Genomic DNA, 19,932 nt, shown 5'->3' with positions numbered 1-19,932 from the left:
TATTTATTTGACAGAGAGAGACATGAGAGAGGGAACACAAGCAAGGGGAGTGGGAGAGGGAGAAGCAAGCTTCCTGCTGAGCACAGACCCCAATGTGGGTGGATCCCAGGACCCTGGGATCATGACCTGAGCTGAAGACAAGTGCTTAATGATGAACCACTCAGGTGCTCCATAGTGCTTATCATTTCTTTATTAATTTATCAAATATATGTTTTTCTTGAGATTTGATGTCTGCTATTATTTATTTGTTACTTTTAGAGATATCATTTTTGACTGGACTCAGATTTAGAGCCAGAAGTTCTCAGAGAGGACAGCCTTTGTCTCTTGACAGTCTGTTCCTAGTATTTTTCTTTGGCCTCCATCATTCTTTTAGCCAAAAGTTTCATATATTCTGCAGTTTCTTCCTTATTTTTCTTGTAGGCTGTTTTCAGAGTGACAAGGCACAGTACTATTAATGAGTTCAGGATTTTTTCACACTGACCGATTTGAGAACACTGACATTGGTATCCACAATAGAACCCTGAACAAAATTGCACTTTCTTTCTCCAGTCTACCTTGGTCCACAACAAGAATATTGCTTGCTCAACAGCAGGAGGACATGGCCATGGGTCAAAACACCCTGCTTCATGGGGGAAACCTTGCTTGTCATTGTCACCACTGATTCTGGACAACGTAAACCTTTCCATTTTTTACTTAGAGCATCAGCAACAACATCTGTGGCCATATCCTTCTCATAAAACATACAAAGTTTGTGTTCATTGTCCACTTCAGTGAGTTTTTGACAGTCAGTAACTGGGAAAGAGATATTCACCTTCATCTTAAAGCAGCCTACTGTCTCTGAGTCACCACAAAAATAAGTCAAATAAATGTTTTTAATAACAGTTGTACAACTACTGTCATTTCTGTGCTAAAGAATGCAAAGGTAGCAGACACTAGCTCTGCTCTCAATGAACTGACATACTTTACATTTGAGATCTGATTTGCAAGTAAGAAAAAATGTATCTGTGCAGGGTACATGCAGGCAGTAAATGTTTAGAAAAGATTTTGGGTGGCTCATGGAATTTCTGAAAGCCTAGGCATTTGGAAGACCCAGGCTTAGAGAACAGAAAGAAGAGAGGCTGTCGAGTTAGATCCAGAGTTAAAAATCACAGCTCATGATACCACTGATGGTACACTTTTCCAGCTGTTCCTCTAGGGAATATACCTCTTCAGATAAAACAGAACAACAATAAGAAAAACTCTCCATCCCCGCTTTCCTGCATCTCTTTGATTACTGACCCCAAAAACAATATTTTAAGCAGGTACCTATGTCATGTGTTCATCCAAGCTTCAAGAAACATAGCTTTATTAATGGGTGGTGGGCTCAAGATTTAGAAGATGGGTAATTCCCCAAACATCAGTAGACAGTTCATAGAATATGGAGAAATGAAGACAATGAATACCCACTATGTATATTTAACATGGTGAAACAAAATTCTAGGTAATACAGAAGAATATACTGAAATACTTTCTGATCTGTAACAAATAGAAAAATATCTTCATTTGGATTTAAGACACATTATGCATATATAAATTTAATGGCATAAAGTCATTACTTACGGTTTTCTCCATGCAGTAAATGAATACATTTTGCTCGGATCCTAGAAATTTAAAATTTTTCTTAGTATCCACAATTATCTGTAGAATATTAAATCTATATAATATTATATAATAATATATTATCAATATCATACATAATGTATATATAGTATATGTTGTGTATTTTATGTTAAATATTATTTGTAGATTATGCCATATCCCATATTATTAAAAAAGATCTAATCACAATTTATCTGCCCCTGAACTATTTAAATATAAAATCTAGATTTTTTAGAATGGCATTAAAACCTTTGGTAATCTATGGGGCACCTGGGTGGTTCAGTTAGTTAAGCTTCTGTTTTGGGCTCAGGTCATAATCTCAGGATCCTGGGATTGAGCCCCATGGTGGGCTCTGCGCTCAAAAGGGATTCTGCTTCTCCCTCTCTCCCTGCCCCTAGCTCATCCATCTCTCCCTCTCTCCTCTCTCTCTCTCAAATGAATAAAATCTTAAAAAAAATTTGTAACCTGTCCTCAACCTATCTTTCTGGTACCACATTCTGCTACTCTCTTCTGTAAAATTTATATTCTAACTTATTCTAACCTATTTTCTCAATGTGGCATGCATTTTTATAATTCTATGCATTTGCTTGTGGTTTTACCCTGACCTAGAAGATTCTACCTGCTACTTGACCTTCTAAGAGAATATAATTGATATGTTAAAACACAGCAGGATGCCACTTTCCCTGTGAGCTTTTGTCAGCTTTTCTGGAGTGGAAAACAGATACTATCTGAGTTGTTTTAACTTTTATTTTTTTACACTAAGAATACATCTTACAATAGTTTCACAGGGAGTTCTTTTGCAAGAGTATGAGATCTTCAGGACCTGGAATTGTATCTTATTTGTGAGTGTGTGTGTGTGTGTGTGTGTGTATGTAAAAGTGCCTAGGAAAATGTAAATGTTCACTAAATATCTATAAGTTAAAAATTTTCGAGACGGAGTGATCAGAAATTATTCTTTCATATGCTCATTTTAAAAATTTTACCAATATTCTCAGGTGGTGTATCTTTTTATTTTTATGTGAAAGTTTTCCAATAATATATGAAATAAAGAATTTCATAAAATAAAAACAAAATTGACATTATTAAGATACTGTGTGTTCAAAGATTAAATTACTTTCATTTGAAGTAAGATATGATAAATATTAAACTAACAAGGAATTTATTGATTCTAAACATATTTAGGCAGATATGTTATACATTTTTGGTGTGTTAAGTTCCCCTTCTTGTTTTAATTCAATACCTGCTTCCATACAAATTTTTGGATTATTTGCTCCAGCTCTTTAAAGAATATCGGTGGAATTTTGATTGGAATGGCATTAAAAGAAAAGATTGCTCTAGGCAGTATAGACATTTTAACAATGTTTATTCTTCTGTTCCAAGAACATGGAATGGTCTTCCATCTTTTTGTGTCTTCTTCAATTTCTTTCATGAGTGTTCTGTAGTTCCTCGAATACAGATCCTTTACCTCTTTGGTTAGGCTTATTCCCTGGTATCTTATGGTTCTTGGTGCTATAGTAAATGGAATCGATTCTCTAATTTCCCTTTCTGTATTTTCATTGTTAGTGTATAAGAAAGTCACTGATTTCTGTACATTGACTTTGTATCCGGCCATGTTGCTGAATTGCTGTATGAGTTCTAGTAGTTTGGGGGTAGAGTCTTTTGGGTTTTCCATATAAAGAATCATGTCGGGACGCCTGGGTGGCTCAGTTGGTTAAGCAGCTGCCTTCGGCTCAGGTCATGATCCCAGCGTCCTGGGATCGAGTCCCACATCGGGCTCCTTGCTCAGCAGGGAGCCTGCTTCTCCCTCTGCCTCTGCCTGCCATTCTGTGTGCCTGTGCTCGCTCTCTCCCCCCCTCTCTCTCTGATAAATTAAAAAAAAAAAAAAAGAATCATGTCATCTGCAAAGAGAGAGAGTTTGACTTCTTCATTGCAAATTTGGATACCTTTTATTTCTCTTTGTTGTCTGATTGCTGTTGCTAGGACTTCTAATACTATGTTGAACAAGAGTGGTGAAAGTGGGCATCCTTGTCATGTTCCTGATCTCAACGGGAAGGCTGCAAGCTTTTTCCCATGGAGGATGATATTTGCTGTGGGTCTTTCATAGATAGATTTTATGAAGTTCAGGAATGTTCCCTCTATCCCTATACTTTGAAGCGTTTTAATCAGGAACAGATGCTGGATTTTGTCAAATGCTTTTTCTGCATCAATCGAGAGGACCATGTGGTTCTTTTCTCTTCTCATATTAATTTGTTCTATCACATTGATTGATTTGCAAATGTTGAACCATCCTTGTAGCCCAGGGATGCATATACTGCCTTAGAGCCATACAGCAAGTGAAGAAATTTAGGTTATGCTAGAAGAGTAAATTTCAGATTAATTATTTTCTCAGATTATACTAGTGTTTGTTTGGGACCAGTGTGAATTTGTGCTTTTTCTCCACTCCCCCGCAAACCTCCATGCTTACCCCTACTTTGTTCTTTTAATGTGCTGGCACACATCATTAAATTGCCAGGCCACTTGTGAATATTTGCCAGGAGATGATGGCATTTGTTGACTTCTAGCATCCAGCCAAAGAGTTGCATTCACCATCAGTTAAAATAATAACTACGATTTACTACATAAAGAGTGAGAGGTAGCTATTCGATAAACATGTTACATGAATTAGCTGCTTTAATTCTTGAAACAACATTTTATTTTATTTATTTATTTTCCTAATTCCACAGGCCATATTTTATTTATTTATAAATTTATTTTAAAATTATCTTCAGTTAGCCAACATATAGTACATCATTAGTTTTATTTTTTATTTTTTTTTATAAACATGTAATGTATTATTAGCCCCAGGGGTACAGGTCTGTGAATCGCCAGGTTTACACACTTCACAGCACTCACCATAGCATATACCCTCCCCACTGTCCATAACACATCATTAGTTTTAATTGTAGTGCTCATGATTCATCAGTTGTATAAAACACCGAGTGCTCATCACAACAGGTGCCCTCCTTATGCCCATCACCCAGTTACCCCATCACCCTACCCACCACCCCTTCAGTGACCCTGTATTCTTCCCAGAGTCAAGAGTCTCTCATGGTTTTTCTCCCCATCTGATTTCTTCCCATTCAGCAATCTACATATTCAATGTAATCCCTATTGAAATACCACTGGCATTTTTCACAAATCTGAAATAGCCATCCTAAAATTTGTATGGAACCAGAAAAGACATCAAACAGCCAGGGGACTATTGAAAAAGAAAAACAAAGCTGGGGACATCACATTGCCTGATTTCAAGCTATAGTACAAAGCTGTGACCATCATGACAGTATGGTACTGGCACAAAAACAGACACCAGATCAATGGAACAGAGTAGAGACCCCGGATATGGACCCTCAGCTCTATGGTCAACTAGTGTTTGACAAAGCAGGAAAGAATAACCAATGAAAATTGAATGTCTTCAATAAATGCTGTATGGAAAATTGGACAGCCACATGCGGAAGGATGAAACCGGACCCTTCTCTTAAACCGTATACAAAGATAGACTCAAAATGGATGAAAGGCTTAAATGTGAGACAAGAAACCATCAAAATCCTAGAGAACATAAGCAGTAACCTCTTCCACGTCAACTTCAGCAACTTCTTACAAGACACATCTCTAAAGGCGAGGGAAACAGAAGCAAAAAATGAACTATCAGGACTTCATCAAGATAAAAAGCATCTGCATGACAAAGGAAACAGTCAACAAAAGTAAAAGGCAACCTACAGGATGGGAGAAGATATTTTTGAATGACATAGATCAAGGGCTGGTGTCCAAAATATATAAAGAACACATCAAACTCAACACCCAAGAAACAACATTGTAAAAAACATCCTATGATATCATCTTAACTCATCAAGGAGATTGATAGTTGGAGTGGTTATATTTAAAAATGAGAAGCGCTTGAACCAGGTTTCTACTGGGTTTGTCCATCTGCAAAGACTTGCTCTTTTCATTGCATTATCACTCATGGGGAAAAAGGTAATTCATACAAATAGCTCTTGCAAGCATTTTCAGATTCTGATCTTTAGATAAGGCTTCTCTGTTAGCTGAACTCTATGTATGGTTATTATGGGTTTGATTCTGCCTAGGCAGTTTCCCCATTGATAGTTTATATTACCACACCCATCTGGTTAATAACCACACTCATTTTTTAGTACTACAGAATGCCAAAGGATATGAAATATCGCTAAGTTTGTTATTCCAGGTAGCATGTGAGGATGCAGATTTGCAAACAAAACGTTATTTGTTAGCAAACACTCTATTTAAGCGGTTGGAACAGAATAATTGAAGGATCAAAGCTACTGAAGGCGAAATTCTGATCCTGACATGGTGGAGTAGCTGATTTTAGAATTACCTCCCATAGTAAACAATTATACAACTAGAAAAGTTTATGAAGAAACCATTATTATGCAGCAGATCATGCAAAGCTGCTAGTCTTAAGAGAAAGAAGTAAGCACCACATTCACTGTAGCTTTTTGCCTGGAGCATTTTCTAAACTATGATGCAGAGAAATAAAATACAAGAACAAAATCCAATCTCACTGGATGGAGAAAACAGAATGGAATGCGGACTTGCTAAGGCAGCTGGAATTTGTAAGACATGGTACAGGAGAGGGTTTCAAGATTTACTATAAAACTACTGTGTATAAAGCTGTGATAATTAAGAGAAGGTGGTTATCAGCATCAAAATAGAAAAATAGCTCTAAGGAATAGACCAGAGAATCCAGACATGGACTTAAAAATATATGGCCAATTTTAATTTTGCACAATAGCTCCAAAAGAAATCAATGAGGAAAGAGAATTATTTTCAAAAAATGGTGTTGTAACACTAGATATTTTATGAAAAGAATGAAGTTTAATTTCTAATGGCACCAAAGAAAAAATTACTAGAAATAAATCTTTGAACTATGCATGAGAGCTATAATTTTGAAGATTTAAGAAGAAAGCATGGGAGAATACTTTTTCACATTGTGGTAAGCAGAGAGTGTTATGACACAAAAGGCATTTTTATGAATTGCGTTGTGTCCCCCTTCCCAAATTCCTTTGTTGAAGTCTTAATTCCTAGTGTTTCAGACTGTGATTTTATTTGGAAGTAAAGTTTTGCAAATATAATTAGTTAAATTAAGATGAGGTCATTAATTGGGCTCTAATCCAAATTATTGTTGTCTCTAAAGAAGGGGACATTTGGAAATAGAGTTACTCAGAAAGATGGTGTAAAGACACAGGGAGAAGACATCTATCCACAAGGCAAGGAAGCCTTAGAAGAAATCAACTCTCTTGCTACCTTTATCTGAAACATCTAGCTTCCAGAACTCTGCCAAAACATTTCTCTTATTTAAACCACCCAGTTTATGGTACTTTGTTATGGCTGCCCTAGCAAACTAATACAGGTAATAACTATAAAAGAGGAAAACATTCTAAAATCATAAGTTGCATTTCCCATAAAAATAAAAAAAAACTCAGCAAAAGTCACCATAACAAGGACTCATACGCAAAATATATAAAATTGTCTTATAAAACGTAATACTCAGATAACCTAATTAAAAATGCACAAAAGCCATCAACTAATACTTAATACAAAAAAAAAATGTCAGAATGCCAAACACGTAAGTAAATACATGTTCAACATTGTTTTTCATCATGGAAATGCAAATTGAAACCGCAACAAGATACCACTCCATGTTCACTAGAATTGGGAAAATTAAACACACACACACACACACACACAGAAGCACACACTCGCATTAACCATATTTAATGGTAAGAAGAATATGGTGCAAGCATAGATCTCAAAAATTGTGCATATTTAAAATAATAGAACTTCTTTCATATAGTATCTTTAAAAATATTTTATTTATTTATTTATTAATTATTTGAGAGGGAGGAGTGAAAGAAGGGAGAGGGAGTGAAAGAGAAAATCTGAAGCAAACTTGTGCTCAGTTCACAGTCTGCTCTGGTCCTCAATCTCATGACACAAAGTCATGACCTGAGCCAAAGCCAAGAGTCAGACGCTTCATCTACTGAGCTACCCAGATGCCCCTCAGATACTGTTTTTTAGTTTCTAATGCATTTAATCTTATGCCAACTTTGTGACACAACAATTCTATTCCTAGATTATCCAAGCTTATGTCTAATCATGCAAGAAAATAGATTAGTTTTTTCGTCAGTACCCAACCTAGAAATAACACATCTATCCATCCATTGCAGAATGGTTGGACAAACTGTAGCATGCTTACACAATGGGATACTATTCTGCAATAACAAAAATGGTTCGCTGATACGTGTGAAGACATGGACGAATCTCAAGAGCATTAGAAATTGTGAAAGATGGTAGACACAAAAGAGTACATATTATGCTTCTCCACATATGTAAAGTGCAATAACAGATAATATTTTGTAATGAGGACAGAAATTTGAACAGTTGTTGTCTATGCAGCAGAAAAACTATTGACTAGAAGGGGCCCTGGGGTGTACGGCAATACGTCCGCACTAACATATGAAGATCCAATATTGAGATTAAGAATATAAAATTAATAAATTAAAAAATAAAACTAACAATGAGCTAGGGTTGGGTATGTGGAGTTTAAAATTTCAAGTGTGATAACTTCTCTATTTTTATGGCATAACGATTTTGATTTATCATATTTCTAAAAAATGACCTTTTTATCTTCTTACTGGGCTGAAAAACCCTTATGATAACCAATGATGACTCAAAAAATTGAAATATTTATGAAGTATGGTAAAGCAGACTGTAGAAAAATGATATAGTTAGATAGTCTATGTATTTTATCTATTTATTATATCTACAACAATGTCCATATCTTTACTCATATGTAACCTTCTATGATTTAGAGAAACACAGGAAGCAGAAACAGCAGATCAAACATAAATTTCCTATGAATTCCCCTGGCATTGCACAAATTTATTTTTTCTTATTCTTAACGCATTTTGACTTTGAGTTCTACAATCCATCTATAGTAATCCAATGACTATTTCTGGGTTAATTTCTTTTTTTAGTACTGATTATATGTGTACAGACCTAAATATGTGGCCTATAACTTCAATGGTATTTATAATCAAGTGCATTTTAAAAATGATTTGTCCAGGACCATATGTTCAGCAACTTCTGTACACAGGCTGCTGAAGACAACGGGAATTTTTTTATAGACATGCTCATTGACCCCAGAGTGTACTTGACGCATTAACTGACATTTTGCTGTTTTTCTCATATACACCTGATAAAAATCTGTACAAAGTTAGATGAGCTGGAAAATACTAAATATAAACTAACTTTTTTGTTAAGTTTTGGTAGCACACCAAAGCTCAAGGATCACTGAGGGTTTTAGTTGGCAGGTGTTTGCCAAGGGTCATTTACATCTGATAAGGTACAAACACCTGCTTCCACTTAAACCACTTAAAAGAAGAAAGGAAGAAGGTGACTTCTGCCATTTTCCTTAAACTTCCTAATGACTTCCAGGTGTTAAAAAGAAAGAGCACAGAATTTTATCAAAAATTGTCTGTACTCTAAACTTTTCCATTTTTAGAAGTCATGAGTCTCAAAATTTGGAATTAACTTTTCCATATCTCTGGGAGAGTCTTTTATCACCCAGCACAAATACATCTAAGACACTGTAAGATTGAATGACTAGATACATAGCATTTGTTCATCAATATCAATAAATATGAGTTCCTACTGAAGTTTGGAATCCTGCCAATACTGAGTACAAATTTGAGTGAGTAAAGTTAGACCATAAATGCACAGATAAATAGAATATATTCATATATTGTGAGTGTTAAAGTGTAAAACACAATAATGTGATAGTTTGAGGAAGGACTAATAACAGTTTGACTGGAACATTGAGGGCATACAAACCATTTGCCAATTCAGGTATAGAGGGATTGATACTTCAGTTAACTCACAGCTGTGTGAAACAGTATCCTAACTGAAAGAAATTACAATTAACAGGCACCTGGTTGACTCAGTTGAGCATTGAATTATTGGTTTTGGCTCAGGTCATGATCTCAGAGTCATGGGATTGAGCCACACGTCAAAATCCACACTCAGTGCGAGTCAGCTTGAGACTCTCTCTCCCCTCTCCCTCCACCCCACCTTCTCTCAAATAAATAAATAAACCTTTAAAAAATTACAATAAAAAGTCATAGGCCAACATGAAAGAAGCCAATATGGCAACATGGGCTTTGGTGAAGCATATAAATGTTAGTCTATCTCCAATCAAGACATACAAATGGCTCCAATCAAGACATACAAATGGCTATCAGACACATGAAAAAATGTTCATCATCATTAGCCCTCAGGGAGATTCAAATTAAAACCACATTGAGATATCACCTTACACCAGTTAGAATGGCCAAAATTAACAAAACAGGAAACAAAATGTGTTGGAGAGGATGTGGAGAAAGGGGAACCCTCTTACACTGTTGGTGGGAATGCAAGTTGGTGCAGCCTCTTTGGAGAACAGTGTGGAGATTCCTCAAGAAATAGAGCTTCCCTATGACCCTGCAATTGCACTCCTAGGTATTTACCCCAAAGATACAGATGTCGTGAAAAGAAGGGCCATCTGTACCCCAATGTTTATAGCAGCAATGGCCACGGTCGCCAAACTATGGAAAGAACCAAGATGCCCTTCAACGGAAGAATGGATAAGGAAGATGTGGTCCATATACACTATGGAGTACTATGCCTCCATCAGAAAGGATGAATACCCAACTTTTGTAGCAACATGGACGGGACTGGAAGAGATTATGCTGAGTGAAATCAGTCAAGCAGAGAGAGTCAATTATCATATGGTTTCACTTATTTGTGGAGCATAACAAATAGCATGGAGGACAAAGGGTGTTAGGAGAGGGGAGTTGGGGTAAATTGGAAGGGGAGGTGAACCACGAGAGACTATGGACTCTGAAAAACAATCTGAAGGGTTGGAAGTGGTGGGGGGGTGGGAGGTTGGGGTACCAGGTGGTGGGTATTATAGAGGGCACGGATTGCATGGAGCACTGGGTGTGGTGAAAAAATAATGAATACTGTTTTTCTGAAAATAAATAAGTTGAAAAAAAAAAGAAAAAAAATGTTAGTCTAATAACAATGAGAAACAATTTGAAAGTACCAGAAATGCATTAAAATTATTTCACCTCTTGGGGCACCTGGGTGGCTTAGTCTATTAAATATCTGCTTGTGGCTCAGGTTACCATCCCAGGGTCCTGGGATTGAGCCCGCTATCGGTTCCCTGCTCAGCGGGGAGCCTGTTCCTTCATCCGCCTCCTGCTGGCCCTGCTTTGTGTTCTCTCTCTGTGTGTCAAATAGATAAATAAAATGTTTAAAAAAAATTATTTCACCACTTCAGCATTCTTTAAAACACCACCTTTCCATTTCACTACTTTTTAAGGAAACTTATTTTTCACCATGGCATAATCCAACAACAAATCTCTTGTGTTCTGCTTTCATAATATATTGAGAATATGACCAAACCTCGCCCTTTATCACCTGAATTCAAGCCATCATCATCTCATGCTCAAATCACAGGCTGTCCTAGGTTACACGCCCAGTAAGCTGAATCCGAGACAGAGTTTCACATAGAGGAAGTTTATTAAAGACCGTCCTTGGAGTTAATACCTGTGAAGGAGTTAAGAAAGTAGGATCAGGGGGAGCTGAACTGTGCAATCAAGAAAAAGATTACAGCGGATACTTCAGGGTTCTCTGCAGCTGAAATATCTCCATACTTGTCTCATCTCCAGGCAAGAATCCCAGGCTTTTATACTTTCTATATCTAGCAGTGACTGTTGTCACAGTTGCCTCGGAGGAGGTGGCATGACCTTGGGCAAGGTGCTACTCCTAGGCTGATAGCTATCCCTGGAGAGAGATTCAGCTGGCAGCTCTCGGTCACAAGCAGTCCACAGGAGCTGGAGCAGTGAGTGCCCAGTCCTGAAATAAGGGTTTGGTTGGTCCACCACAATGATCACTTAGTCTGCTTACTTCAAAATAATACATTCAGGAAAAAACTCTTCTAGGATTCAGCTAGTTTCTTTTCCTGGAAAAAGCAACATGAGAAATATTAGTCATGAGATCATGATCTTGGGGAGTCCCATGGTCAGGCACTCTCTTTCCTGGTGCCAGTGCTAAGTGAAGAGCTGCTAGTCAATTAATGTGACTCTTTCATTAAGAATAGCATGTCCTGGGGCGCCTGGGTGGCTCAGTGGGTTAAGCCTCTGCCTTCGGCTCAGGTCATGATCTCAGGGTCCTGGGATCAAGTCCCCCATCGGGCTGTCTGCTAGGCAGGGAGCCTGCTTCCCTCTCTTTCTCTCTCTGCCTGCCTCTTCATCTACTTGTGATCTCTCTCTGTCAAATAAATAAATAAAATCTTTAAAAAAAAAAAAAAGAATAGCATGTCCTGGGGGCACCTGGGTGGCTCAGTGGGTTAAAGCCTCTGCCTTCAGCTCAGGTCATGATCTTGGGGTCCTGGGATCGAGCCCCACATTGGTCTCTCTGCTCAGCAGGGAGCCTGCTTCCCCCCTCTCTCTCTCTGCCTGCCTCTCTGCCTCCTTGTCATCTCTGTCAAAATAAATAAAATCTTAAAAAAAAAAAAAAAAAAAGAATAGCATGTCCTAGCAGCGTGCTGTGAGTCTGCATTGTGATCGTACACTTGGGCTCCCATAAATTCTGCACTGGATCTTCCCCCCACCCCTCATTGCTACAGGAACTTGCATAACAGCCTGAAGAGGCTGCCGAGCCATGACTTGCTCTGTGCCTTGCTCAAAGTGGGGAGCTGTGTGGTGGTCAGTAAGTTGGTCAGAGTGATAGCCTCAAGTGTGCAAAATGCATCTTCCCAAACCTGACAAACTGAAAAGATTTTTTTCGAATACTTGGCAGTAATTATGAATGTGGATTCGACTGTGTAAAAATTTATCTTTGAAAGTGATGAAAATCGTAAGAAATGTGATTTTGATAGGACATAGATTTATGGGGAGTTAAGGAATGTGATATTGATGGGACATCAATTTATGAGAATGACTCTTGGTTCTCTAAAACCTAGTATGTTTTTAACTATTTTAGCAGATTATATATTTGGAATATATTTTTTAAAAATTTACAGTATGTTTTTAACTATTTTAGCAGATTATGATTGTGGTGGACCATGGCCAGGCTAATCACATGAGAGCCTCTAACATATGTGAAGACACAGTAATAAAATGTGTGATTGTATAATTATGGTCTTATAAATATTTCCTTAATGAGAATACAGTGGATTTTTGAGTGCTAACATACTCTTCCAACCCTGTAGACAACTGCTATCATATATTTTCTCTTTTTTTTCCAATTTATTTATTTTCAGAAAAACAGTATTCATTATTTTTTCACCACACCCAGTGCTCCATGCAAGCCGTGCCCTCTGTAATACCCACCACCTGGTGCCCCAACCTCCCACGCCCCGCTTCTTCAAACCCCTCAGATTGTTTTTCAGAGTCTATAGTATCTCATGGTTCACCTCCCCTTCCAATTTACCCAAATTCCCTATATTTTCTCTTGTTTTAGTCCATATTCTAGAAATTTGGATTTCCTGCTTTTCCCCCTTATGTTTCCAAATCATTTCTTTATTTAGTTCAATCTTCTTTCTGCCCTAAACATTTCATTAAATAGTTCTTGCTAAAGCCACTAAAGTTCATTTTCAGTCCTTATCTTTACCTCTCAGAGACATTCAGTGGTTTTAACATTTTTCTATTTCTTTAAGCAATGTTCCGTTGTTTTTTTTTATATCATATATATTCATTTTACTTCTTACTTCATCACTTCCTCTTGATAGCTTTTCTTCCTTTCTCTAGAATTGAGGTACAGTGGTTTTAGATCTTCAATTCTTAGTCTACATTCGTTTCTTATAAGATCTCCTCTAAACCTTAGTTTCAAACACTCTTTCTCTGCTGATAATCCTACTTATCAGCCCCCTGGATATTTCACAGTAATTTCACATCTACATGTCCAACAAGTATTTGTTAATGTCCAAAGTCTTATCATTTAAAGCAAGATCCTTTTCAAATATTTCTTGCCTCAGTGAATGAGACTAATATCAATTTATGTCAAAATACTGTAGACTAGGTGGCTAAAATGACAAACATTTATTTCTCATAGTTTCAGAAGTTGGGAAGTCCAAAATTAAGGTACTGGCAAAGTATGTGTGTGGTGAAATCCCACTTCTTGGTTCTTCCTGGTTTGCAGATGGCTGTCTTATGGTATCCTCACATAGAAGGAAGAGAGATCACCTCTCTCCAGTCTGTATTTATAAGGGTACCAATTCTCACCCCGAGAGCTCCACCTTCATGACCTAATTACCTTCCGAAGTCCAATTTCCAAATACAATCACATTGGGGGTTGGGGTTTCACAAAATTTTGGATGATGGGGGGACACAAACATTCAGTTCATGGAACTAATCTTCAATGTTTCACTCTCTCAAGAACAGCAAAAGAGCTAAGCAAACAATCAAACAATACACTGCCTAGGTTCCCTTTATTATATCTATCAAATGCACCTACTTTTATGCATCTGTAATGTTGCTGTGATTTCTAGGTTATCATCTCTTTATGGACCACTGTAAGGGTCTCACTACTGGGCTCTCTTGTTAATAGGACCACACTTCAAAGCTATTACTTACAAGTAGGCAGAGCAATCTTTTAAACACAAAGCTCATCTTATTGTCCAGTTTTCAGAAACCATTTAATGTTGTCTCGTTGATTTTAATGGAGGTTCTGAAGAAAGCCTGGACAGTCCTTTCTCCCTGCCAACTCTGTCTCAGGTTAGCCACCCTGTTTCATTTTAGCCACAATGATCTTCTCATTCTTCACATACACCAATTTCTTCCATGCAGATATTTTGTCTCCACTTTTTATTTTCTGCTAAAATGTCATTCTCTTTACTTCATCAGTCAATTCCAATTTGGTAATTAATTTCTATTTACCCATCAACCTTAAACTTAATTATCATTTTCATAAGGAATGACTTCCATGGCAGCATATCTGATAAAATCTCTTTGTTCCATGGTAACATATATGTTCCTTTACTTCTGAACATTTATATCATGTTGAATATTAATGTGATTGATTGGTTTCCTTCTTTATGCCTCATTAGAATAAAAGCTTCATGAAAACAGGGTCCCTTTTGACGTTGGTGATTTATTTCCTCAAATTTAGCATACTGTTTGACATAATGTAGATACTCAATTATTGAATTATATATAATTCAGTCTGTGACCAATGTTTTATGTGATTTAGGGATAATTAAAATGGTTCATAATGAAAAAATACATACCAAAAATAATGCAAAAAGAACACTATACTAAAAATCTATTAAAAAGGTCTAATTAAATCCTCATAAACCTCCTGGATGGATCTTATTTTCTAGTCAGAGTGCATAACTAAATTCATGGCTCTTTGAACACAGTCACTAATGCACTTAGGCACCGACCAGTGAGAGAGAGAGGATTTACAGAAGTTTGTATGGCTTAGAGGTGGAAAGGGCCAGGAGCCATGGATTGGGAGTAAGATGGAAAAGTGAGGTGTTAAGAGGTGCTTGGGTGGCTCAGTTGGTTAAGCAACTGCCTTCGGCTCACATCATGACCCCACGGTTCTGGGATCAAGCTCCTCATTGGGCTGCCTCCTCTGTGGGGAAGTCTGCCTCTCCCTCTCCGTCCGCCTCTCTAACTGCTCATGCTCTCTTTCTCTCTCAAATAAATAAATATAATCTTTTAAAATATTTTGAAAAAATAAAGAACAAAAACGAGATGTTGAAATCGTACTCTTTATCTCTCATATATAGTCCTGGTCAGATCATTGCTTGCCATTGGTTAATACAAGGAACAAGACAGCAGAGCCAGTTAGGAAAGCAAAAAAAAAAAAAAAAAAAAAAAAGTTCACCACCTGATACATAGAGCATGGAGTAGACATTCAATTGCAAAGAATTCAAGTGGGAAATATGCTTATGAGCATGCAATACAACACTGATTAATGACCAAAGAAACAAAACTGGAAAAGTCAGAATACAAGGGACTTCTAAACTTGATAAAGCTGGAATATAAGAACACTACTACAAGGATCATTTTAAATGTAGAAATGTTCTCCAAAGAGGCTGCACCAACTTGCATTCCCACCAACAGTGTAAGAGGGTTCCCCTTTCTCTACATCCTCTCCAACACATATTGTTTCCTGTTTTGTTAATTTTGGCCATTCTAACTGGTGTAAGGTGATATCTCAATGTGTTTTTTTTTTCCAATTTATTTATTTTCAGAAAAACAGTATTCATTATTTTTTCACCACACCCAGTGCTCCATGCAAGCCGTGCCCTCTATAATACCCACCACCTGGTACCCCAACCTCCCACCCCCCCGCCACTTCAAACCCCTCAGATTGTTTTTCAGAGTCTATAGTCTCTCATGGTTCACCTCTCAATGTGGTTTTAATTTGAATCTCCCCGAGGGCTAGTGATGATGCACATTTTTTCATGTGTCTGGTAGCCATTTGTATGTCTTGATTGGAGAAGTGTCTGTTCATATCTTCTGCCCATTGTTTGATATGTTTGCCTGTTTCGTGTGTGTTGAGTTTGAGGAGTTCATTATAGATCTAACCTTTTGTCTGTACCATCATTTGCAAATATCTTCTCCCATTGCCTCTTTGTTTTTTTGACTGTCTCCTTTGCTGTGAAGAAGCTTTTGATTTTGATGAAGTCCCAAAAGTTTATTTTCGCTTTAGTTTTCTTTGCCTTTGGAGACATATCTTGAAAGAAGTTGCTGTGGCTGATATCGAAGAGATTACTGCCTATGTTCTCCTCTAGGATTCTGATGGATTCCTGTCTCACATTGAGGTCTTTTATCCATTTTGAGTTTATCTTTGTGTACGGTATAAGAGAATGGTCAAGTTTCATTCTTCTACATATAGCTGTCCAGTTTTCCCAGCACCATTTATTGAAGAGACTGTCTTTTTTCCACTGTATATTTTTTCCTGTTTTGTCAAAGATTAATTGACCATAGAGTTGAGGGTCCATATCTGGGCTCTCTACTCTGTTCCACTGGTCTATGTGTCTGTTTTTATGCCAGTACCATGCTGTCTTGGTGATCACACCTTTGTAGTAAAGCTTGAAATCCAGTAACGTGATGCCCCCAGCTTTATTTTTGTTTTTCAACATTTCCTTACACTGTTTGTGGGAATGCAAGTTGGTGCAGCCTCTTTGGAGAACAATGTGGAGATTCCTCAAGAAATTAAAAATAGAACTTCCCTATGACCCTGCCATTGCACTCCTGGGTATTTACCCCAAAGATACAGATGTCGTGAAAAGAAGGGCCATCTGTACCTCAATGTTTATAGCAGCAATGGCCACGGTCGCCAAACTGTGGAAAGAACCAAGATGCCCTTCAACGGATGAATGGATAAGGAAGATGTGGTCCATATATACTATGGAGTATTATGCCTCCATCAGAAAGGATGAATACCCAACTTTTGTAGCAACATGGACGGGACTGGAAGAGATTATGCTGAGTGAAATAAGTCAAGCAGAGAGAGTCAATTATCATATGGTTTCACTTATTTGTGGAGCATAACAAATAGCATGGAGGACAAGGGGTGTTAGAGAGGAGAAGGGAGTTGGGGTAAATTGGAAGGGGAGGTGAATCATGAGAGACTATGGACTCTGAAAATCAATCTGAGGGGTTTGAAGTGGCGGGGGGGTGGGAGGTTGGGGTACCAGGTGGTGGGTATTATAGAGGGCATGGATTGCATGGAGCACTGGGTGTGGTGAAAAAATAATGAATACTGTTTTTCTGAAAATAAATAAATCAATTTAATAATAAAAAAAACCAAAAAAACAAAAACAACAAAAAAAATAAATGTAGAAATGTTGATGAATTTCTTTCAAGAACAAAAAGAAGACAGGATGCCTTCTTCCTTATCACCAATAGTGTTCAACAAGATGTTGGAGATCTTGGAGTAAACAATAAACCAAGTGAAGTGAAATAAGTGAAAAAAGAGTTATCAGGGTAAATAATATATCATTTTGTATTATATGGGCTCAATACATAAAAAAAATCAATAGGATTCCTATCTACCAATAATAATCAATAAGAAAATAAAGAAAAAGTAGAAAACCATTTCCAATAACAATAAAATCTATAGAGTATCTTGGAAGTTATCTAAAATAAATGAACACAATTTTATGGAGAGAACAGTTACATTTTAGATTTTCTAAAACAAATTGTGTAGCTCTCAAATGCATAAAAGTTTAACAAAAAGTGAACAATGTGTAATATAGTTGTTATTTGTAACATAATAGCACATATGTATATTAAACACACATAAAGCAAAGGAGAATATCATTCTAGCTTCACATCTAAATAAATACCTGGTTGACTTTAGGAAATCACTTTACATACATCAGAGTTACTTATAGAAGCAAGGGGATGGGACTAGAGATGGAGATTAAAAGAAAAATATACATTTAAAAAAAATCCTCCTGTTATTACTTCTTAAAAATGAATAGACCAGTAAGATTGAGTCAGAGAAACTTCTGTCTCTGAATCTGAGTCTTTAGGATTCCATATTACTTATGAGTTTTTAATGTTAAACTATCAACTGGCTTTTTTAAACATCTTCACAATATATTTGTCAATTTCAGATTGCCGTTTATCAATTCTTCAATATTTTGCCCAGATTTCCCCCTTTTGCTATCATGATGATCTAAATGTCCAAAACTATCATGATGATCTAAATGTCCAAAACCAATATAAATCATGAGAAAAGTTTTTGCATATTTTTATAGTTATCTCTGCTACATACTCATCCATTTAGTTGCTTAACATTTTTTACTAAGTGCCATAAATCAAGTCCTGGAGTGATATTCAAAAATACTTTTGACCATATCTCTATGACATTCATCAAGTATGTAAAGTTACAAATTACAAATTAAACATTATATATAACAATTAAAATAATAAATTAGTATAAATCAGAAAAGCAGCATGTCTGAATGATGGTAATATATGACTCAGAATTAACAAGTATGTATTTATTTGCATAAGCACATAGAATTATGTATTTTATGTCTCACCTTAATTCACTCAAAATTCTCTGTAATGTAAGCTTTAATTTCATTCTCTATATGAATGGCTCAGAGAAACTGACTTAAATGTCTACATTTAGATTTTTAAACATGGAGTCAGAATTAAAACTCAAGAACAGTCCTAACTCAAGCATAAATTGACTAACAAGAGGTTACCTATATGTACAAAATAATTTGGGTGATCTGGAGCAACAAACTGGAAAACTCAAAGAATTAAGAATTATGTGACTTCCCATAGAATAAGAAATGAGACAATAATTTTTTCCATGTAAAAGTTTAAATACTAAGTAAAGTGAAATTAAACAAAAATAATTTTTGTTGAAAAAGAATACATTTCAAATATTCTTTTCTATAGACTGGACAGCCTAAGGCAAAAATGGAAATGGAAACATAGAACTGTGGTGGACCATGGCCAGGCCAGCCACATGGGCACCTCTAATTGATACAATGACTCAGTAAAATAAAATGTGTGATTATACAACTATGATCTTGTAAATATTTCCTTACATGGGAAGTAGTGTGGACCCTTGAGTACTGACATATCTCCTCAACCAACTAGCCAAATGTGGAATAAAAAGCAAAGGCTAAGGGTCTGTACCTCTGGGCTCTCTCACCTGTGGATAAGGGTTCCATGAGGACTGCTTAGGTCAAAGGAAATTGAATATGTTTTTATGGAGACTAAAGGAAAACAGGAGTAAGCCACATCCACTTCTATTAAACTTAATGATATGTGAATCTTTTGTGCTTCCTGTATGCTGAGCTGATAGTAAACTAAAATTAAGACAATTTGTCTTTCTCTCCAGTTCTTCAACCTGGAAGAGCTTGGAACTTGTCTGCTTTGGCTGAATCATATTTTGTTTCAGGACATGTCAATCACTGCCTTGGTAACCTCCTGTGTTTTGATAATTAAAAGTCCCATGCCGCCTCTTAGATTATCCAAAAAATCAATTTCAGTTTTCTGCTGAGATCTGCCCTAACCAAATAGCATCTCATATCTGCACACTTTTGTTCCTTTTCATTTGCATTGAAATGGGTCTGCGTCATGTCCCAAATCCCTTATGGTCCCTCTGTGTGCAGTCAATTACACTGAAAAAGCTAATTTGTGCTAAGTTTTTAATGGTCCATTTTACTACCCTTCTGAGAAATCATATTTATCT

General features: G+C 36.7%; 1 long non-coding RNA gene across 1 annotated transcript; it reads left to right on the top strand.

Annotated features, from left to right (window-relative positions):
- Window positions 1-2,067: 2,067 nt before the first annotated feature.
- Window positions 2,068-11,972, top strand: LOC122904167. Its single transcript, XR_006384159.1, has 3 exons — window positions 2,068-2,150; window positions 4,941-4,942; window positions 11,958-11,972. It is a non-coding gene; the product is annotated as an uncharacterized LOC122904167 (long non-coding RNA).
- Window positions 11,973-19,932: the final 7,960 nt, after the last annotated feature.

Source organism: Neovison vison, chromosome 4 (assembly GCF_020171115.1).
Source record: "Neovison vison isolate M4711 chromosome 4, ASM_NN_V1, whole genome shotgun sequence".
Lineage (NCBI taxonomy): Eukaryota > Metazoa > Chordata > Mammalia > Carnivora > Mustelidae > Neogale > Neogale vison.
This window is presented reverse-complemented; position numbering and strand designations above follow the sequence as displayed.